At 41.4% G+C, this 23528-nt stretch overlaps 1 protein-coding gene across 9 annotated transcripts in view; it reads right to left on the bottom strand.

Annotated features, from left to right (window-relative positions):
- DAB1 (DAB adaptor protein 1) overlaps window positions 1-23528 on the bottom strand; it is a 568090-nt gene that overhangs the window by 267502 nt on the left and 277060 nt on the right. For all 9 annotated transcript variants that reach the window (XM_053392306.1, XM_053392300.1, XM_053392292.1 and 6 more), the window contains exon 3: window positions 14218-14279. The gene's annotated coding sequence lies outside the window, so the exon portion shown is untranslated. The remainder of the gene's footprint in view (window positions 1-14217; window positions 14280-23528) is intronic.

The following is a 23528-nucleotide window of genomic DNA, read 5'->3' as shown; positions in this document are numbered from 1 at the left end:
ATTGAAGAATTTCTACCAGCTGAAAATCAGGCCTTTTTTTAAGGTAAGGGCATACCCTCCTATTGCTATGTAGTGCTGCCCAAATTTGGCTTCTATTGGCCTTTTAGTTAGTGTAGAACTTAAGATCAATCTGTATATTTGCTAATATAAAAATTATCTAATTTCTCTTCTCTGACTCATAAAAAAACAGATGCATTTCTTCCTCCTATTTCTGGAGGAACTGCTATAGTGGTACTATGGTTTTAATGTTGATGTTCTTATGGTATCTTTACTATACTGTTCGTACACTGCCTTAAGAACATGGTGGAAGGCCAATAAAAATGTAAATAATAATAACAATTCAAAATGTAGTAAGTCTATCCCCTGCTGTGTTTGATCACTCTGTTGAATGGGGAAATGGACCTCTGCCCTCAAACATCCTGGCCTGAGAGCACTTCTATACAAGCCCGGGATGTCTGCCCACCTTTGTTCCCTCTATTAAGGCCTGGAAGGGCCTTTATTTCTCTTCCTTTCTCCTTTAGAAACCTAAGTAGCTGTAATGAGAATCAAAGGACTAGCATCAACGCAATACAACCTTTTAAAGAGTGGCCAACCAGGGATGTAAACACAAACATGATCATCATCTTTTTAGAGGTGGAAATTATTATTTGGTGGGGGGCCAGGGGAAGTAAATCAGAATATGACATCTCAAGAATGCTGCAATGTTGCCATTGGGCTTATTTTACCAGGGTATATTACTTATTTAAAACCTTCTGCTCTGGAAAGAGTTCTTAATTCCTGGCTTTAGCCCTGAGTTCTGCAAACCAACATGTCTCATTTTGAAGCCAGAAATGCCTCTGCACCCCTTTTTTTTTGCCCTTGCTTTTGAGACACAATCCTGAACATGAGCCTTCACAGGTGTAAATATATCTAGAATGTATTTTTGCTGCCTCTTGTTCCAATACAACCATCTGGCCATGACGTATCTCTGAGCAAAGGCATAATTCCCACTCAAGAAAGTTGGAACAGCTCTTTGCCTAAAGCTATTTTCACTTATGAAAATGACACATCATCACTAATCCAACTTCTGAAATCAAAATAGTACTTTTGCAATCCAGAAATACTTAAGTCTTAAATGGCCTTGTTGACCTCAGAAAGAGATGGAAATAATTCTGTAGATCTACTCTGGGATAAACAGTCTGAGGATGGAAGAGCCTTACGAACAGTTAGGCAGAACGATGTGTGCTTGAACTATATAAAGGAGGCTTTCTTCCTTCCACTCTTCCCCCTACACCGTGGGAGATATTTTTACTGAAAAAGATCAAATGTGAAGATAGCTGAAGTTTCTATGAATAGATCAGGAGGATGCTGGAAAAGCCATCCCACATGATAACCAGGCCATTGCTGTGTCTTCATTACAAAGGGAAAGCCTAAAATACTTTGCTCTCTGATCAGTTTTGGATCTAGATTGCGACTGAGGGTTGAAATAATGACGCTGACATCAGTAGCTGGGTTGAACTACAGGCCACTTTATTAAACATAACTATCAAAACCTGCAGAGGGAAACCACTGGTACAGAAATTGGTACCCAATATCAGGCAGATGCCTTCAAATGTAAAAGCAGTCAGACTCTGCTTGGGGGCAAGGAGAGGCCATTTTACCTGCCCCCAACCCTAGCTACATCCTGAACGTGTTTAGGATGACCTTCCTGTGTTGCCATCCTTCAAGTCCCCAAAATTCTGAGCAGATGAGGCAAGTTGGCCCCCAAAGAAGAAAAATGGACAAGTCTTTAGACCAGCTCATAACTGTAAACTGACTTATTTCTCCCCTTCCTCTTATAAATGTATGTTTCCTGCCAAAAGTCCCCAAAAGAGTCCCCCCCCATCCAGAAACATTCAGAATTTGGGTGGGCCAAACATTCAGCCCAGCCCAAAAAAAGAAATCAGTTTTCTGTGATGATAGGTATAATTGTGTCAGGTTTATCTTCAGGTAGTGTTTTACTGATGCATGTGTTTCTTACTATATTTATATCCCACCTTTCTCCCATCAAGGAGGCATAGCTGCTTAGCTTCAGCCTTAGGTTATCTCAGATCATGGCCTGAGGTATTTGATCCTGTGCACTGTTAAACAGTCACACATAAAAGCTTTGTCGATATAATTGCATGTGCAATCACATCAAGATGGTTGTCCTTTGCTGTGATTTATCAATGCCCATGGGGCAGGGGAAAGAAAGACCCAAATAAAAGCTGCAGCAAAGTGTGCAAGCACAGAACTCTGTATAATACTTGGAAATAAAAAATGGTGGGGATTCCTATTCATTTCACTTCAGAAACAAGACTAGGCAATTCAGAACTCCCCCAAAATTAGGGTCAAAAATTCAGACGACTCGGATTTCAGAAGCACTTCTAGTTTTCACATGGAGGAGTTCCACTTAACATATCAAAAGCTTCATACTGCACAAATTTACGGAAGCTCACAGTTAACAACTTAAAGCTCACAGCTTCAAATTCTAGCTAGCTAGTCAACCTGAACATTTCCCTCAAAATAACCCAGGCTCACAACCTTTATTCTTGAAAAACAAAAGGGCTTTTGATCCAGCCCTTAGCCATTGCCTTGATGACATGTGGGATCCTTTTTCAATCTGAGGACCACATTCCCTTCTGGCCAACCTTGCCATGGTCACATGTCAGTGGTAGGTGGCGCCAGCTAGAACAATGGATGTAAATTTCACCTTTTTACAATAGGCTGGTTTGTATACACACTCACACGTTTGTATACACACCCACGCTAACCTCTAACCAGACAAACAAGAGGCATTATCAGAGTTCAATGACACATTCCACCAAGCAGAAACACTTTGGGAGGGAGGCAAAGCAGGGCCAGTGAGGGGTGTAGCCTGAGAAGAGTTTGAAGGGTCTGATGTTCCTCACCCCTGGCCTAAATCTTCTTCTGGCTAAAATGACCAGAACATTTTATGGATTACTACATGCAGAATTAAACAGGGATTTGTGCAGGATCTCATCATGGCAGCTCCTATAGCTCCTATAGGAGAGTCCCAAAATGCAGGAAGCTGTGTTGATCTATTATATATCATTAGGGGAGAGTCACTGAAAAGAATCTGGCCTAATTCTCTATTTCCCTTTTATCACAGACTCAAAAGCCTCATTAGCTCACTATTCACTTACCAGAGTAAGCAGAGCCAGTCATTTATCTTGCCATGCAAGACTCTGCGTTCTGGGTGGAAGTCCCTGTAGTGCTAAGTGCAGTATGCATGCTGGGAATAAGGTCTTTTCGTGCAGAGGGGCTTCCCCCCACATTCCCACTGGATGCCCCCACATCCCCCAATCTGCTCTGGATGTTTGGGCAAACCCCCAGAATATGTTTATGGGCACATGGAGTGACTTAGGTGCATGGAAGAGGGGGGGAAGGAAGCCCCTCTGCATGAGCGGACATCATTCTCCACATGCGTACCCCACGTAACAATATGTTGAATTCCACCAAGAGTTAGAAGGGAGGGCTTTGGGCAGCTTCATCAATTTTGACACTTGGATTGCTTTTCCTCTCAACGTGCAATCCAATGCAGGCCTTTAAATAAAAGCTGATAGCTTTGTCCAAAAAAAATTCACTCCCAGCAGGCAGTTCAGAATTGCTGTGTTTTATTAAAGGACCAAGTAACATTCTTAAAGCACAGCTTTCACTGGTTTCTTTTAAGGAATTAAGAGGGATGAATAACAGCACAGCATAACCACAGGATGATAAATTTCAGTGTGCTGGAACTAATTTGTGAGACAACCCCACAAATTATCTTCATTGGGATGCCAAACAATTGAGTTTCCAGCTGGAGTTCCCCAGCCTGTGTTGACCTGAGTTCATTTTTGTGCTCAGCTCAGCACAGGATTGCTGGTAACCTGTGGATGTGATGAATCAGTTCAGATGACCACTTCACCAACAGCATGACTTAAAGGTAAAGGTAAAGGGACCCCTGACCATTAGGTCCAGTCGTGACCGACTCTGGGGTTGCGGCGCTCATCTCGTTTTATTGGCCGAGGGAGACGGTGTACAGCTTCCGAGTCATGTGGCCAGCATGACTAAGTCGCTTCTGGCGAACCAGAGCAGCACACAGAAACACCGTTTACCCTCCTGCCAGAGCGGTACCTACTTATCTACTTGCACTTTGACATGCTTTCGAACTGCTAGGTTGGCAGGAGATGGGACTGAGCAACAGGAGCTCACGCCGTCACGGGGATTCGAACCGCTGACCTTCTGATCGGCAAGTCCTAGGCTCTGTGGTTTCTGCTAATCATAACTATGGTTGTGCTACAGCAAGACTGATCTGTGCATTGACACCAGGATTCCAAGAATATGCACAACATTCTGAGCATTTACAAGCTCTTGACACTCATCCCCCCCGCCCCGTGATTACCATTACAGAAGGGGGACAGCAAGAATGAGCCTGTCACTCCCATTCCACCCCCATTTCTGCAACACTTAGATAGTTGAATGACTGCAGTAGGGAGCCTATAGTACTTTAATAAGTGCCCTATGTGATGTAGGGCCCTGATCTTCCAATGAGTAATTAACATTCATTTAAACTGTTCTGAAATAATTAAAACTAAAATAACAATCTCTTGAGCCAAACTGGACACAATGGAGGAGATCCATGATTAGAATCTCCTGACGTTTTTCATGGGAACTTCCCAAAATGCTATCAGGAGAAACTCTCCATGCTGTTTTCCTGATTAAAATTAAAATGTGCCTGTAAATTTATATTTGCTTCTTGGGGGAAAACTTTGAGGCAGCAATTATAAAAACCAGAGGTAGAGTGGGTGGAGTTGGATTAAAAGAATACTTTGAAAGGCCTCTGTTAAAATTGCCAAAGTCTGCACAGTCCCTTCACAAAATTTTGAAGGTTGCAATCCAGATGATCTCATATAACAATTGGAGGAACTTGGAGATCACTGCTTGAGGGTTTTGGATATATTGTTCTACTGTAACTGAGTGGCTATCATGCATGCTTACATATACAGTTGTACCTTGGAAGTCGAACGGAATCTATTCTGGAAGTCCATTCGACTTCCAAAACATTCAGAAACTAAATCATGGCTTCTGATTGGCTTTAGGAAGCTCCTATAGCCAATTGGAAGCCACAGAATGTTGGACGTTCGGCTTCCAAAAATAGTTCACAAACCGGAACAGTTACTTCCAGGTTTGTGGCATTCAGAAGCCAAAACGTTAGAGAACTAAGCTGTTCGAAAACCAAGGTTCAGCTGTATTCTTATTTCACGTGTGGTCTTGGGTTTTCTACTCATAAAACATTTTAACGTGATTTCCATTGGGCTTTGGGTTCCTTCAAGCTTGTTTTGCATAATGCTAGGCCCATTATCTCATGTTGTTTTAAGTGGTTTAAAGGGGCTGGTGGCATTAAGTGTCATGAAGAGGAGACAGCAACTGGTGGCAGTTTTCCTTAACAGGAAGAGGCTTATAGGAAAAAACCAACAACTAGCAGTTCACTGGCTGCTCGCCCTATGTTTAAGTATGAAAGTCTGGCATTTCCTGGTATGGCAAGCAAGGAAGATCAACAGGTGGCTCCCAATAATCAGCTGATAGAAAGAAAATGTCACACACTTGTGTACTCTTCCTTTCCATTTATTTTTTTCATGATCTAATCCCTATTCCAGGCCAGTTTCTAATTAGTAACTATACTTACTCCATGCTGCATCCTCTGTTCCTAGTCACCTGTGTTGCAGGACTGAAAATGGGACTTTGTAGAGTGCTTTTTAGGTGCTTCTCCTCGGTATTTTCATGTCACCAAATCCTTGCTTAGAACCTGCTTTAAATCTCTTCAATTCTCATTCTCTCACTTCTAAATGTGGCTTACAACCCCACATGCAACCCCTCATCTAATGAACGCTCCAGCTGTGTTTTGCTTTTCATTCTGCTAACTCAGGCATGCACATTTCATACAGAGAATCCAGAGTTTTTTGCACACTGTGGAGATAATTTTGGCACACCTCTTACTTTACCACATATGAATAGAATACACACTAATTTAAGTTGAAATCATGGCTGTGATGAACCCTAATGGAAACCAATGCTAATTCCTGCATTTATGATACAATCTTAATTTCTAACTCAAGGACAGGAAGACAAACAAACCTCTGTCGTTACGTAGAGGGAGAGGCTGCCCCCAGTGGTGAAAGAAGGCTCCTTTGGCACCGTGGTGCATGCATGGTGCTGATACAGATGGCGCATGTGCGGTGTTGATACCGCTGGCGCCACTCGAGCGCCGTACGGAAGACGCTCGAGCGGCACCCATAACAACGGCGTGTGCACCCTCAGCTGCCCTACAGTGAGTGTAGCCCTTGGCCGCCTGCCATTTTGTCACCCCCCCAGTGTGACACCCGGGGCAGACAACCCCGCGCCCCCCTTCCTACGCCCCAGCTGCCCCAAGGATGTCATTTCAGGTGTCATTGAAAGGGCAGAAAATGGTTGATTTTGCGTTTTCATAATAAATAAATAAATAATGTGAAATAAATCAATGAAAGTCAGAGTTAAAAACAAGGTAACCTAAAAAAAATCAAAATAAAACCATATATAAATATTTTATATATATATATATATATACACACACACACACACACACACACACACACACAGTCATATCTCGGGTTGAAGTAGCTTCAGGTTAAGCATTTTTGGGTTGTGCTCCGTGGTGACCCAGAAGTAACGAAGTCTGTTACTTCCAGGTCTTGCCACTCGTGCATGCGCAGATGCTCAAAATGATGTCGCGCATGCGCGGAAGCGGCAAATCACAACCCGCATCCGCGGATTGCATTTGCTTCAGGATGTGAACAGGGCTCCGGAACGGATCCCGTTCGCATCCAGAGGTACCACTGTGTGTGTGTATACACACACACACACACACACACACACACACAAAGTGGAGAAGACAAATAGATTTTCCGGTCTATATTAAAACACATATTTCAGTAGCCTTACCAAAACAAAAAAGTTTTTAGTTTTGCTATTTATTTCATTGTATTTTTTACTCACAGAGAGAGGCACCTTGGGGGTTTTCTGCTGCAAGGGACAAAATAATTTGGCTAGCTATAGGTATTTTATGCACCTGGGAAGGCACCATTTATTTGCATCCCCTACCTGGACAAAGCCTTAAAAGTGGCACAGTAATCTTTCTTCTTTCCTTTTCTCACACAACACAATGTGGTTACAGAGGCAGATGCTGTTCCGTCAACATGCAGACTGGTATGTGTGTGTTTGCATGCTGAGACAGCTGTATGTGATTTCTACCAGCAAGTTGCAAAGTGTTACAGAAAGAGCCAGGAACCCTTACATTATTCACATTTCTTCTTTCAATTTGATGTGATGGGTTTTATTCTGAGTACGCAAACTTTCTATCAAATCAGTAGACTTTTATAGCCAAATCTACTATGAAACAAACAGCAGGCCACAAATCTGTCTCATCTCGTTTCTACAGACCCACATTCTCAAATACTTATGCACCCCAGGCCATTCTCCTGATTCCAGTTCTCCCTTCCCAAGCAGTGCAGTTGGAAATCTCATTTTTTAAAATAGGAATACCCATATCATCCTGAAAAATCTATTTGGCTTTTCCTGTTTTCTCCCTCCTCCCCTGCTCCATTTTCATCAACTCTTAGGTTTCCTCCTTTGGACAGAACTGCTTATTCTGCTATCTGTTAATAATAATAATGCTAATAATTTTATTGTTTATACCCCATCCATCTGGCTGGGTTTCTGCAGCCACTCTTGGGCAGCTTCCAGCAAAATACAAAAAATAATAAAATGTCAGACATTAAAAACTTCCCTAAACAGGGCTGTCTTCAGATATCTTCTAAAAGTCGGATAGTTGTTTATTTCCTTGACATCTGATGGGAGGGTGTTCCACAGGGTGGGCACCACTACCAAGAAAGCCCTCTGCCTGGTTTCCTGTAACCTCACTTCTCGCAGTGAGGGAACCTCCTGAAGGCCTCGGAAGTGGACCTTAGTGTCTGGGCTGAATGATGGAGGTGGAGATGCTCCTTCAGATATCCTGGGATGAGGCCATTTAGGGCTTTAAAGGTCAGTACTAGCACTTGCTGTTTCAATACAGTGGAAGAGTATGTGGATGTAGTATGTTCATCTAATTGCATTCATTATAGTACTTTCTCGTGAGCTATTTTAGGATATTTTAGAGGAAAGGCAAGCATGACATTATGGAAGAAATCAGAGGCTGCTTTTCACCACTCCTACTTCCACCACCTAGCTTTACATTTTAAATAAAAATACTAAACACCAGTGAATTGAACGCTGGTTTAGCCTAGGGGAATATATAGTGACACTTTCCAGTTGAGCAAGGCCTTATGTGTGGCTGCTTCATTCTCAGTGATGATCCCACCGCACATACACCAGTGATCACTTGGAAGTACAAGGTGCCTTCATTGCCTCCTTTGTGCAAATAATTCCTGGTGATTTGGAGCAGTAGTTGTATGCAGTCATTGGCTTGATATAACCAAAAATACCCCAGCTGGCTTCTCCTGCTGGTTTCTTCAGGACTCAATATTGGAGTGGGAGAGGTATCTCTGAATTAAAAAACTGGACCCACAACACAATAAAAGTTACAGTGGTACCTCGAGTTACATATGCTTCAGGTTACAGACGCTTCAGGTTACAGACTCCGCTAACCCAGAAATAGTACCTTGGGTTAAGAACTTTGCTTCAGGATGAGAACGGAAATCATGCGGCAGCAGTGGGAGGCCCCATTAGCTAAAGTGGTACCTCAGGTTAGGAACAGTTTCAGGTTAAGAACGGATCTCCTGAATGAAGTTCTTAACCCGAGGTACCACTGTATCTCTGCCCTAGTAGAATCCTATGTGAGCATGTCCACAGGTTTGCCCAGCATTTAGATCAGGGTGTGGCACCTGTGGCCCTCCAGATGTTTATGGACTCCAATTTCCATCTGCCCCAGTCAGCATGGGCAATTATCACTGATGATGGGAGCTGCAGTCCAGGAACATTAGGAGTATCACAAGTGTCACCTTCCTGATCTAGATATAATATATCAACTGCATCCCCCTTATCTATTACACCAATTATTCTAGTATAAATGCAGTTAGGTTCATCAGGCAAATTGTTCAATATTTATACATTTACAAGTTAGGTTTTTTTTATGGACATTCACCTAATCATCACTTGCAGAAAAGAGGTCTTCAGTAAAAACTAACATAAAATAAAACATGAATAGGCCATTGATGATCATTAGCATATCTGACAGGGGAAAAAATACTATGGTGTAGAGGAAATGTAGAACTGTGCTGATACTTGCCACTATGGCCTCCCTCCCTTTTGATCCCAGTTCTCCGACAGGTATGCCTGAGACACTGTGTGCCAAGTAGCATATTGCAGAACACCCATGCTTCCTAGCAGCTACATCTTCTACTCAGAAGCAGTGCAAAGGAAGCCAGATGGAGTTCGCTGTGGGTGCACAGTGGGAGATCAACTAAAGAACATGTCGCACTCCCTGAACCTGGAGAGGCACACCTGTTACTTCCTTGTCTTTGATCTCTGGGAAAGCAGAACAACTCACCAAAGGAGGTAAGGAGAAGATGAGTGCGTTATTTCCAGCAATATTCTACACTGGATCACATACAGAAGCAGGTACCAATTAAAGATTGCACAGCATGAAGCAGATCAGATGGTAGTTGCAATTGAACGGTATAATTCAACACCACAGAGTCACAATTCTTGATGGAAGTTATGACACCAGAGTAGGTTAGTTAACACTACTGCCAAATGGAAGCAACAGTTTGTGATGAATATTGCTAGTAGTAAAATGTGGCATCGTGAAAATGAATGCTTGCTACTGGTTAATGTGCCATGCATCCTAGCAGTTATTTCAAAAGGGTTCTCATGAATGTATTTGCAGAAGTTCTGAAAATCCCGCTTTATTTCAGACACCGAAATCTGATGACTATGCTATAACTGCCCCTGCAACTCAGAAAAATTGCCAATAATACTCTAGTGATGTTGGCATTAGATGCTCATGCACTTAAGGACTAATGACTATTCGTGGAATTTTATACTGTTCTCTCCTCCACTGCATGGTATCCAAAGGGAACAATTCAGGACTAGGAAGCAGAGCAAATAACTCAACCAAGGATTTGGTTCACACACTTCTGCTGTGCCCCCAAGTCAAGAATCCATCACCCAATGACAGCTGAAATGAAAACATGGCTGCTTCGGTGAAACTGATGCATATTTCTGAGGAATCTGCACCCAGGAAATGTGGTGCAAATCATCCTTAACTGCTTACCTTGCTGAATTCCATATGTATTTGCAAGTCTGGATCAAGCATTTGTATCAACAGAAACGCTTTTTAAAATTATTCTAGAAAATAGATGCAAAAGCACTATATTGGTTGTCTCCAAGTGGATTTTTGAGGTTAGAAGGGAGACTACAGTATGAGATTCCTGTTAGGGTATCCACAGGAATAATTACATACAGAACTTCCTATGGAGGCAATTCCCCCAGAAGACAGTTAAAGAGGTCAAAATGATAGTCTCTGTCTGCTCCACTGGGATGATCATAATCAACCTGAGCAAAAACTAATGGATTTGTTTCTACAATGTCTTGCAACCAGTTTGCAGGAGTGCACAGCAGAAGTAGCAAGCTCAAGATGGGCAAAATGGGGGATTTAGTTCAAGGCACATAAGCCCTAAGTCATTTCCCAAGAAACATCCATCTAACCCACTTTAACCTTTAAAGTAAACCCCAATGTTCCAATGACATTTGTTAAGTATATATGCTATTTCACCTCTCTCCGAAGGAAGTCTCCCCTTTTCTCAAAGCTTCCGCAAAAGACAGTGTTCCATTTGTTTTCTATACAACATGAGCCACAGAAGATAAATAATTTACCAACAATTCTAAATCAAGCATGGTATATTTGCTACAGACTAAAGACAGAGGGGATTACTTTAAGCAGAATTGTGTGAGTGCATGTGCCTATCCATCCATCCATCCATCCATCCATCATCCAGAACAGAAAACCTAGGCACTTTTCAGGTGGAGGATAAGATTAAATATGCTATATATAGGCTTACAAATGTATCCTGTCATAGGGCTGCCAAGAGCTTCACAACATTTCAGCTATTAAGGATTAAAAGCTAATTATACATGCAAACTTCCCTTTTTCCTTTTCTCCTGTGAAACAAGGAAGTCACAGGACTTTTAGTTTAATATGGCTTCATTCTGGCAACTAATGTTGTATTTGCTGTGATTTACCTGATTTTATTTTATTTTATTCCCATCACAAGCCACTTTAAATTTCAAAGCTGTAGAGCAGAACAAATAATAATAATAATAATAATAATAATAATTATTATTATTATTATTATTTTATCATGGCCAGCTACCCAGCTCCTAAAATGACTTGATGGTCTTTTGCAAGAGTTTAAGCATTCAAATTCAAACAGGCCTCACGCTACTCATTTCCTAGATGGAAAGACTGTTTGGAATCTTTTCTTCATGTATGCTACTTTGAGCTATTTGTGAAACAGTCATATACAAATGCACACACAAAGAATGCTTCAAAAAGCCTGCAACCAGCTGGCCAGATACTGAAGCAAGTCCATTCTTCTACCTCTTCTTTACATACAATTTTATCCATTTGCACAGAGATCTTCCCACCTCCATCAACTCCTTCAGTACATTATCAATCACTTTATTGGCATATTAGCAATCCTTTTATTGTGCTGTGTGCATTAAATTCATTGTCATGATACATTCAGCATTATTTGTACCTGTTAGCTTTGCTGAGCTGTAATAAGAGGACATATTCCTCACATACCCTTTTCTGACACAGCATGTGAGTGCCAAATGCATTATTGTGAGGGCAGGTCAAGGCTGACAACAAAGAACTGCTACATACAAGCTGAACTTCCTTAAACCCAAGCTGAAATTCTAGGAATTGTTACCTGGGAATAAGTCCCACTGAACACAATAGGACTCATTTCTGAGCACACATCTATAGGATTAGATTGAACATCATTTCATGTCAGAAACTGCATTGTTTCTTGTGTGCATGCGCCTATGTATAGCCATGGGAGGAATTCAACATTATGCAAAGGTGATCATTCCATCAGGGCAAGCATATTTTAGCCCCATATAAATTGTGAAAATTGGCAAATCAAAGAGGGTACACAGGGGAGACAAGGAGTTGACCCCATTGCACAAGCAGGCATCCTTGCACAAGGCTTCTGCTGACAGGACTCATTTGTATATATGGCAAAATAGACATATATAGATTTATAAGATACAGATACAATTTACTATTTTCTAATTAGATTTTTTTAAGAACCAATTGAGTATTTCAAAAACTGGAAAAATATATAAATGAAAAGCAAGATAAAATATATGATCACACACACACTGTACATACTGAGTGTGCAATCCTAAGTCCCTAAGGTGACACTCCAGGAGGTAAAGGAAGGTCCACTGTGAAGATCATCCTTTGACTGGCAGTGGAAAGCTCCACCACTGTAGCTCCTCTGAGCAGAAAGGGCAAAATAGAATCATTTCCAACTGATGCAGCCTCCTAGTACAGTCCAAGCTAGCCAGTGGGGTGGCCAGGTGTGTCCAGCATGGTATGAATTCATTGCCTGCTGATTTTCATGCATTTTGGAAGCACTGCACAAACTGCTTCACAATTCCTGTGCTCACTGCTTCCTAAGTGCCCAACAGCCAGCTGGTTGTTGAGCAATTTGGAAGCATTGCACAAACTGGCCGTGCCTGTAAAGCCCCTTTTGACCAAGCCATGCCCTTACCTCCCTCCTACTCCCTGATGTCATATATGATTTCATGTGCAAGGCAAGCAAGGGCGGGGTTTCACTCAAATTGCTTCAGGGGCCAAATAGGGAGTCATGGTAGGCCAAATTTGTCCCATGAGGCAGAGGTTCCCGGCTCCTTTTCCTGGATCTAGGGATATAGCAAATGCATTTTTACTTTGGTCTCCTCAAAACACCTTTTTCCATGTTACGGAGAACCAGCAAGAGAAGAAGCTTGAGTGAGAGATGTTCCCTCTTTGTACACTTCTATGGCAGTGTTCAAAAGTAAGACTTGGGATCTTCCTCATATTGACATTTATAAGCCTCAGAAGCTTGGTGGTGTTCATGTTCTTCACTGATCTACAAGTTTCATTTCGTATGTTGCAGCAGAACAGACAGATGAAATGCAGCTCACTTGCATTTCCTCATTTTCTGCTGTTTACAGCATAGTAAATAACCAGGAACCTACAAGCCTCATTGCTCATTATACTGAGATTCAGCTCTGAGGGCCTTCTGGCGGTTCCCTCACTGCGAGAAGCCAAGTTACAGGGAACCAGACAGAGGGCCTTCTCGGTAGTGGCGCCCACCCTGTGGAACACCCTCCCTTCAGATGTGAAGGAAATCAGCAGCTATCCTGTCTTTAAAAGACATCTGAAGGCAGCCATGTTCAGGGAAGTTTTTAATATTTAACGCTGTACTGTTTTTAACACTTGATTGGGAGCCACCCAGAGTGGCTGGGGAAACTCAGCCAGATGGGCGGGATATAAATAATAAATTATTATTATTATTATTACTGAAGGACTTCAGTTTACCTTGTTTTTAAAAGAAACAAAAACAACAAAAAGAAAAGCCAAGCAAAATGTATATCTCTTCTTCTGGAAAGAGGTACAGAAAGCATGGACTCACTTAGAGCTAGAGCTAGGAGCTCTCAGTGAGCTCTAAGCAGAGGAAGTTGCAAAACATGTGTGCTAAGATGTTTTACGCCCACATTGTATGCCTCAATAAAACACCTGTCACATAAATGTCAGTCTTCACTTTCATAATATATTGGGGCCACCAGGTCCTATCACACACAAATACCAGAGACTAAATCTGTACACTGCACAATATCCTTGAGCACAACAGATAACTGTTTTATAATAGTTGTTTCATGTAACTAAGTGATTGTAGATTGAGAAAGATCAGCCCAACAGTTCTCTGTATAAAATATGTTTCTTTTGTCTGAATTAAAAAGGACTTACTAATTCATGTCTATACTTTTACTGTCTGCCAATGCTAATTTAAAATGAAATACAGTCTGTCCCCCTGACCTTTGATTGTCTACTGCCCTTAGAAGTCATGTTTGATAGTTGAAACAAACACAGTTCTTTTGACCAATAATAATAAAAAAGCATCAAATTACCTCAGTAATCTGTTTCCGGTCATGAAGCCTAGATCCACTTAGCAGTCACCATGCCTTGGCCACTGTTTAAAAGAAATAAATACCAATTAGGGAACTGGATTTACAAATACAGATAGCTCAGCCAGTAGAGCATGAGAGTGGGTTCAAGCCCCATGTTGCACAAAAGATTCCTGCATTGCAAGGAGGTTGGTCTAGCATCACCTTGTGGTCCCTTCCACCTCTACAATTTTATGATTCGATCTGTCATTCGTTTGGTTGACTGAGCTTTTATCAAGCAGATCCATGAAGGAATATAGAATAAAGAACATCTGGGGAAAACCAAACCAGATTAAGGGCAATTCACACGATCACTTGGGACCAGTAATTATCAAGGAATAAAATTATCATCTTTTGATAAAGTATCCTCCATGTAACATTTTGTTCACATGGTAAATAAACGCCTATTGGTGGCAGTGACCGGTGACTATTCATGCAGTCAACTTGAGACAGACACAATAATCACATGACCAACACGGGCTGCTTATTGCTTCTCAGTCATCCCGTTATTCTTAATATTACATTTTAAGGTCACCTTTCACAGATATGACCAAAGATGATGCAAAAATGGTCCACAATGCTGGTTTAAGAAGGGTGGACTAGTTTAGCACTTCAGATTTGTCAAGAACCCTGCAGCTCTTCTTTGTATAACTATACAACTATTCCGTTGCAAACAAAGCCCCCCCCAATGGCTTTAATCTCCACCTTTTCTTCTGCACACATAAAAGTCATACACTTGGTGTGTTCAATGAGTCTTTAGGAATAATAGAGTCAATCCTTTAAGAACCAATATACTGTGGTGGACATTTCAAGGAGAGAAAAAGAGCAGATATATTAAAACAATTTCAGCAATTTCCTTTGGTATTGAAAGTTGTGACCCTTTGAATAGCAGCTCCAATGCATTTCTATTTAATGGCACAGATCTACATATAAAGCCCTAAGGCCTGGAATACACACAGAAGCCTCATGTATTTATTTTATGAAGAGTAACATTAACTTAGGAATACTTTGATGAATGTTGAGTAGGGCTTTGCCGCTGTGTGTGTGTGTGTGTGTGTGTGTGTGTGTCAAAAGAAGTCTGCAGCATTTTGAAAAAGCATACTGTGATACACACACTGGTTTTCAAAAAATTGTCTGCAAATATAATACTAAAATAAATCCTCATGTCACATACAGCCATACCTTGGAAGTCGAACAGAATCTGTTCTGGAAGTCCGTTTGACTTCCAAAATGTTTGGAAACCAAAGTGTGGCTTCTGATTGGCTGCAGGAAGCACCTGCAACCAATTGGAAGCCGTGGAAGCCCCATCAGATGTTTGGCTTCCAAAAGAACATTTGAAAACCAGAACAATCACTTCCGAGTTTCGATCGTCCTGGAGCCGATTTGTTCGGGAGCCAAGGCATTTGAGATCCAAGGTACAAATGTACTACTTTCCAGTTTGACCGTGACATCTTTCCTACTAATATTTAATAGGATTTTTAACCCAAAACAAGATTCAAGAAGTTCACACCACAAAATATGTTCTGAAAGTATTCTGATTTCACCTCCCACCTCCAAAGAAACCTGTCCAAATGTGGAATGATGTTCCAGGTCTAGATTGCTGCCCTGGTGTTGCTGGAGTACATCTGTCGCTGGAGAATTACCCCAGACCATTGGCAATGCTGACTGAGACTGATAAGGGATGGAGTCCAACAGCATCTGGGGAACCATAAATTTCCATCCTCTCTTTTAAGGAGAAATCGGGTACCTATACAATTCCCACAAACCATGCAGGCTTTTAGCACTTTTTTTTTTGTTTCAGGAGTCTGTCAGTTGAAATTAATTTATTAATTCATAAAAAGCTTTAAGGCAAGTTTCTTGCATCTTTGTTCCCTGAATATCTGTCCCATTTCCAGTCCATAACTCCATTAGGAGCAGATGGGAAAGGAAGGAAAATTCAGGACCTTGGATAAGGACTAAAGTACAAGTTCAGGACCATGGTTAGTGATCCTGCAGTTGAGTCAGAAAACAGAAGCTATCTCAGAAGTATCTTGGAACAACGGGCAGAGCCTTATATTGTGGTCTAGGTAGTAAAGATGGAGCCCTACCTGCTAAGTGTCCATCTGCAGCCAGTTGCTTTTTAAGCAGTGGGTTTTCTAGCAGTGGGGACTGTTTCAGAGAAAAATCCTGGGAGTTCTCCCAGTCCTCTGAGATGTCTGTGGTCCAGACTTGGGTGTTTTAGAGTTGAGATGCCAGTGGACACACTGTGGAAGGGCCAGGAAGTGGAGGCATCTCCTCCTCAGGGCTGCTGCTGTAGGAGGATTCTTGGCCTGGGGCCATGACAATAGGGAAGGCTTTAAACTGTTCACTACCATCAGGGATTTCAATGCAGCCAAGATTAATATTCCTGCACTGCAGCATTGTTCCTGCACTTGGGTATTGCTGTGTTTTGTTTTTTAAAAAGTCTATTTGGGGTATAATTTTTGCATATAATGAGTCAAATACCTGCTGCCTTGAGGGACATCTTCAGGAGAGTGAAAAGGCTAAGTAGTAAACCCTACATAAATCTGGAGTGGAGTCCCTACAACAGTTGGATAGTGTCCTGTATGCCTCCTTCCAGCAATTCCTGCAGCAAAGTTGGTGCCAAATATATTGCTCTCCTTTCCTTTATATCATATCAGAGAGACCAGCAAATTCTTGTCATCTGGGCAGCCCAGGACCTCCATACACACTACTCAGGCTTGTGCCCCAGAGAGGTCACTTTGGTGCTGCCAACCCAGCAAAAACAACATGGGAGGAAGCAGTTACAAGTTACCAGTCTCTGCAGTCACAGCAGGTGATCTGATTCTCCAGCAATTTGACTTCATCCCTGGTGGTGCACTCCATTGTCTCCCAAGAGAGATGCCAGCAAAAACAACAACCACCCAAAATAATACACAACCCCCAAATCTTATACTAAATATAAGAGAGTCAAATTGTGGGCTGTACCATATTTATGGAGCATAATTTGTCTATATCTATATCTATCTATATATCATACAGCTATATACATTGTTGTATGCATCTGTTTATGTGCTCCTTACATAGGGGATCTGGAGTGTATACTGTATGTATGTAATATATTATGCTTATAATAAACATAATAATGTGAATGAGGTCTGATAACTTCATTCTTTGCAGAACTGAGGGTTTTTGCTTCTCTTAAGGAGTGAGATGGGGTTTTTTTAATAAAAAAAAAATCAACCCTGTGTAGATAAGCTTGACATCAAGATTTTCAGACAATTCCATAATGAGTTTGGGGTGTGTGTGTGCTGTAAAAATGCTTCTTATGTCTGTATTATTTTTGCTTTGAGTACTTATTTACTGTTTATTATCTTATTGTATGGTTTTGCTTTGATTGCCTGTCTTCTATTGTCACCAGCTGTCTTGTACAAGGACACTTACAGGTGGAATAGCAGAACAAAATAAATTTGTGTCTGCAGTGTGCAGGGAAGGAGAAAGCAAGATCTTGAAGAGGTTGGCTCTGTTCTGTGTAGCTTTGTAGATTCTACTTCCATGCAAGAGGCTAGACAAGGACTTCAGACTATTCATCCCTTCCTCAGTGCACGCACACACACTTTATGACTTTCATGACTCCATGCAGCAGGCATAACACACTCCAGACAACCCATTTTCAGGGGATTATATGGCTCTTCTCAGGTAGTTAAAGTCACTCAACCTTTTGACCTTGTGTCCCCTAACACTCCTAGAAGCATAATCACCCAGGAATGCACCACTTGTCATGTGTGTCTTATTACTGAAATAAAAAGATCAGCCATTCAGCAACCTGAGCTGTAGCATCGGGTTCATTTGGTGTATACATTATGATGAGAAAATAACATAAACTTAATAAGCTACACTGTTAATTAGCACATTGTCTCACTAGGGAGATGAGATACATAAATAAAATTAAGAATGATTAAGTGGAGAGGAGGCAGAGAAGTCAAACTGGAATAAACAGCATTTCTCAGGTCATTGGCTTAAATACTGATATTGCATGCTAGGATAATGCTTACATAAGAAAAGTAAATCTATGAACGCTAGACATCCGCAGGCACTCAAGCTGAACATCACAGCCAATGGGCTCCTGGTTTGCTTTTGCTGAATGAGACTGTAAGAACCAGGCTAGGTCAATGGTCCATCTCCTGCCTGGCTCTTAATTGTACATTGATAACATAATTTATATGAACAAAGTGGATTTCAGGTTAGCATGGTGGGCAACCTGTGTGCTTCGAAACAATTCTCTCTGTTACCTGGGCATTCCTGTGAATAGTCCCCCCCCCCCCAGCAGCCACAGGAACTAGAAACTTGTGTGTATGTGTATGTGATTATTATTATTATTGCCACTCAGGTCCTGCTTTTAGGCTTCCCATAGACACCTGATATGACTATCTCAGTAAGAACAGGATGTTGGACTATATAGGCCTTTCATGGGGCTCTATTTATGTCATTATTCTCAGGAGGGGAGGAGATTCATCATCACAATTATTGTACAGAGTCATTACTCCAAACTTTTCTAAAAGCCTTGCCCTACATTAGTATTTAGGTTGGCTGGGGAAAGCATTACTGTCCATTGCACTGCTATAATAACTAAATAATAAGGTCATATTCATTACATGGGAAAGGCCCCTGAAAGCTGACTAAAGCACCACAGAGAAAACCGTAGTACAGTTAAATGCCATAACAAAACAGTACATGACTAATCGACCCCCCCAAAAAAAACCTTTAGGCAGAAATCCTTTTCTCCCTAATTCCCGAGAATCCAAGCCCCCACTTTTTAGAAAGAGACCTCTAGTGGCTAGCTTCTGCCTGATTTAGATGCATAGTAGTATTTTTTCAAAACACACACACACACACCCAGATGGACAAGATGCATGTTTACATAGCCACATAGCATCTTATAATGAATTCAAAGCCTACCCAAACAGTATTTTGTTGTTTAGTCATTTAGTCGTGTCTGACTCTTCGTGACCCCAGAGACCAGAGCACTCCAGGCACTCCTGTCTTCCACTGCCTCCCGCAGCTTGGTCAAACTCATGCTGGTAGCTTCGAGAACACTGTCCAACCATCTCATCCTCTGTCGTCCCCATCTCCTTGTGCCCTCAATCTTTCCCAACATCAGGGTCTTTTCCAGGGAGTCTTCTCTTCTCATGAGGTGGCCAAAGTATTGGAGCCTCAGCTTCAGGATGTGTCCTTCCAGTGAGCACTTAGGGCTGATTTCCTTAAGAATGGATAGGTTTGATCTTCTTGCAGTCCATGGGACTCTCAAGAGTCTCCTCCAGCAACATAATTCAAAAGCATCAATTCTTCGGTGACCAGCCTTCTTTATGGTCCAGCTCTCACTTCCATACATCACTACTGGGAAAACCATAGCTTTAACTATACGGACCTTTGTCAGCAAGGTGATATCTCTGCTTTTTAAGATGCTTCATGGATCATTGCCTTGCCGTGGTGAAGGGGCCTGAATAACTCAGAGAAGCTATGACCTATGCTGTGCAGGGCCACCCAAGATGGACAGGTCATAGTGGAGAGTTTTGACCAAACGTGATCCACCTGGAGTAGAAACCCTGCCAAGAAAGTACCGGCAAGTACCCCTGCCAAGAAAACTCCATGGACCCAAACAGTATATTTAACCACAAATGCCAAGGATAATAAAATAGCACTTTCTCATCTTGTCTTTGATATTATTGTTCTTTTGTAGCACAAATAAAAAAAACAGTAGGTAAGAAATGGACAGAAGCAATAATGCAGCTTCCTGTAGCGAGGTACCCTTTGGATGTTTTTGGCTACAGCTCCCGTCTTTCCTGACAACTGATCATGGGAGCTAGAACTCATTGGAATTGTAGTCCAAAACACCTGGAGAATACCTGTATGGAAAGGGCTCCAATAAAGTATAGTGGATGAAGTGTGTTCTGCTCACTCTTTGCACATCTGCATCCCGAGTGAAGTGAAGGCACAGGGTATAGGCCTACAGCTATTTCACAACAGTATGTGGATCTGAACACACCAAAGAAGGAGTGGCATATAAGCAGAACTTTTTGCCCAGTGTTGCTGACTCTGCAGACTGTTTCATTAGCAAACGGATTAAGCATGTTTGCACAGATGAACATTGTATGGGGAAGGAGAAAGAATTGAAACAGTTACTGCCCTTCCCCCATGACAATCAAAACTTGACCCATTGTGCTTTGGTCATCATCACTAATGCTGGGGTACTTGAAGACTCAGAAACAATACTGCAACAGCATTTGCATGACACTCCCATCAATTTACTGGGGTGGGGCATGGGCGGAGAGTGTGCATCCTGGATTAGCATCTTAAATAGGTTTGCTCCACCACCTCCAGAATTTGGCGATTTTGATTTCTTTCAATTTCACATTTCCCCCCCAATGTTAAGTTCAGTTCAATTTTGCATCAATTTGTTATTTTTTCTTATAGTCCTCATAAAAATCATCAGTTGCTTTAGTATACATTATTTTACCTACTGGCCGCCCCTCTTGTTTATTATTAGATTAGCAATATTATTAGATTAGCAAAAACAAACAAAAATCTTTTCAATAGGCTGTTGGGATGGTGAAGGGAAAATACATGTTACTTGCTTGTATGTATTATGCTTTCTGGTTTAGCCCCCACCACCAACTGTGGTTTACACGCACAGTTTTAAAACCATTATTGATTTTCTAATCTTGTTTTTATTGTACTTCAACTACATAGACTACCATTAGGGCTTTGTGAAACAACATTTGCTAAGATAGAAATCTAGAGGAAACCAGGAAATAAACAAATAAATGTACTCTTTGTCTACTATGCAGTTACTCGCATTATTTTTGGCAACGTGCATTGCAAATTACAATTAGATTTATATGCTTTTTCAGAGGGTTTTTTTTTAAAAAAATCTTTAGTAAGTAGTAAGAGCAGCCATTCTGGGAAAAGAGGATTCTAATGTGGAATTACAAAAGGAAGTCCTTCAGGACACACATATTGTGATTGATGAATATACCCAACAGTAATCTAAGGACTACTACAGATGCTCCATCTACTGAATTTCCAGTGATCTCCCGGTAAATAAGGGCCATGAGAATTAACCCTTAGGATCACAGGAAAGTAGAATGAACAACTTTCATTAACTAACTAATGGCTCCTATTTTCAACCATCAGCAGTTTCAAAAGAGGCATTTCTGTGCCCAGTCTTAACACTTAGGAAATTACCTTTCCCACTGTCTTTTGTTGCAATGCAAAATATAAGGGAAAACTTAGTCTAGTTTCTCAATGGACCACAGAGAACAATAATGAGTGACTGAATCAAAGTCAGTTGTCTTACAGACACAAGAGATTCATCATTAGCAGTGCTTGTTTCTATTTGTGTCCAAGGGATAGTAGACATAACACTGCTGGATTGATTTGTATCTTCCCAAGTTAGTCATGAAATGTGCCAGAATGCTTAAAAGGAAGCCAAACATGGAAACGAAGAGTGCAGGAGCAAACAGTTGGAGCTATCCCGCTTCAGGGAAGGAAAGAATAACAAAGTTAGATATATTTGGGAAAGAACAACGTCATTTAAATGAAACAACGCATTTTCTCTCCGGAAATGGTTGAAGGATCTCAATGAACACGCTCCAGTCAGAGTTAAGCATGTTCAAGTTTCACTGGCTGCAAATGAATTGGACCAAATGTTCCACAAGCTGTTCACATTACAGATCTGTTCTGTCTCCTTTCCCTCCCCCCACCCTGGTCTCTGCCTGATGTGGGGCATTTCCCTCTTCCTTCTACAGTCTCCCCATGGCACAGCCAGTGCTGCTCAAAAGGGGCCCCAGACCTTCTGCTGAGGCCGTTTGGGGGCAGCAAGTGAGGAGAAAGGGACAGGAAAGCTCCTTCCACTTTCACAAGTTCAGCTCCAGCTGTGTGGGAAAGAGCCAGCGTGGCATAGTTTTTAGAGTGGCAGACTACGACCTGGGAGGCCAGGGTTTAAATCCCCTTTCAGCCATGAAATTCACTGTATGACCTTCACCCAGTCATTGTCCCTCAGACTAACCTACTACCTCACAGGTTTGCTGTAGGGATTAAATGAAGAGGGGGAGAACCATTTACTCCACTTTGAGCTCCTTGGAGAGAAAGGGAGGATATAAATGCAACAAACAAATATAATTTAAAAATGTGTGCTTAATCTGATAGGACCAATTCAAAGCCCCTGAAACTGGACTGGATCATGATCAATATTTCTAACTTTTAATGCATTTTTAATAAATTGCTTTAAAATGAATTTATATTAATCAGAACTCAATTCCTGTACTCCATTAAAACCAGCTAGTATATCTTCATTGGAGAAAGCAAAATGGCCATTCCAATTTGCTTTAGTTGCTGCTGTTGTTAAAAACAACTTCCTAATCCTCGTTGAGTGGAGCATTCTACAAACATAATCACACTGTTTATGCTCTGGTCCAGGGATGGGGAACTTGTGACTCTCCAGATGTTTCTAGTCTATACCTCTCATCAGCCCCCAAGAGCATCCCACATTGGGAGAATGGGAGATGTAGTTCAGCAATATGTGGAGCGTCACAGGTTGCCCATCCCAGCACTAGCCAATGCCAATGAACTGTTGCCAAGGATATTTTACCATGTTTTTTAGAGGCTTAGATTCAGCTTTATACTAAGCATAACATTAGATTACTAACACTGTCAGCACTTTTAAAGTGAAAACTAGCCAGTTTGTTGACAACTGTATACTGACAGAAGAGCAAGGTGACATTTCACCAGCCAAGGAGTGAAATAAATATTGTAAAACACTGTATAAATGATTAATCAAAATATAATAAAACACCTTATCTGTTATTCATGTTCTAGTTTGGCACCTAAGGCAGATATCTGAATGGAACCAGTATGATTTTTCTTTTCTTTTTTGAGAGGAAGGTAGGGAAAGCTCTTAATTGTTCTCCTTATTTAGGTACTAATGTATTGGGATAGTTGGTTGCAGGGCAAGCACAAACCATAGTTTTCTGGTTTGGGTGGAACAGCAAACTATGACTCAAACCAGGATGTGGGGGATGGAAAGAATTTCAGCACACAAAGGGAAGAGGAAGAAGGGCAGGGGGTGCAAAAGTCCAAGAGTCTTTAAGGCTTCCTTGGTTTTAGTATTACACCTGGATCAGCCCAAAAGGTATACTGGTTAGTGAGCTGCCAAAAGAACAGGACACAGAAATATTCAATTAAAGGCAGGGTGGTATATGGAAAAAGACTTCTATGGGTATATGACAGATATTTTA

The sequence above is a fragment of the Podarcis raffonei genome, chromosome 6 (genome assembly GCF_027172205.1).
Source record: "Podarcis raffonei isolate rPodRaf1 chromosome 6, rPodRaf1.pri, whole genome shotgun sequence".
Classification (NCBI taxonomy): Eukaryota; Metazoa; Chordata; class Lepidosauria; order Squamata; family Lacertidae; genus Podarcis; species Podarcis raffonei.
This window is presented reverse-complemented; position numbering and strand designations above follow the sequence as displayed.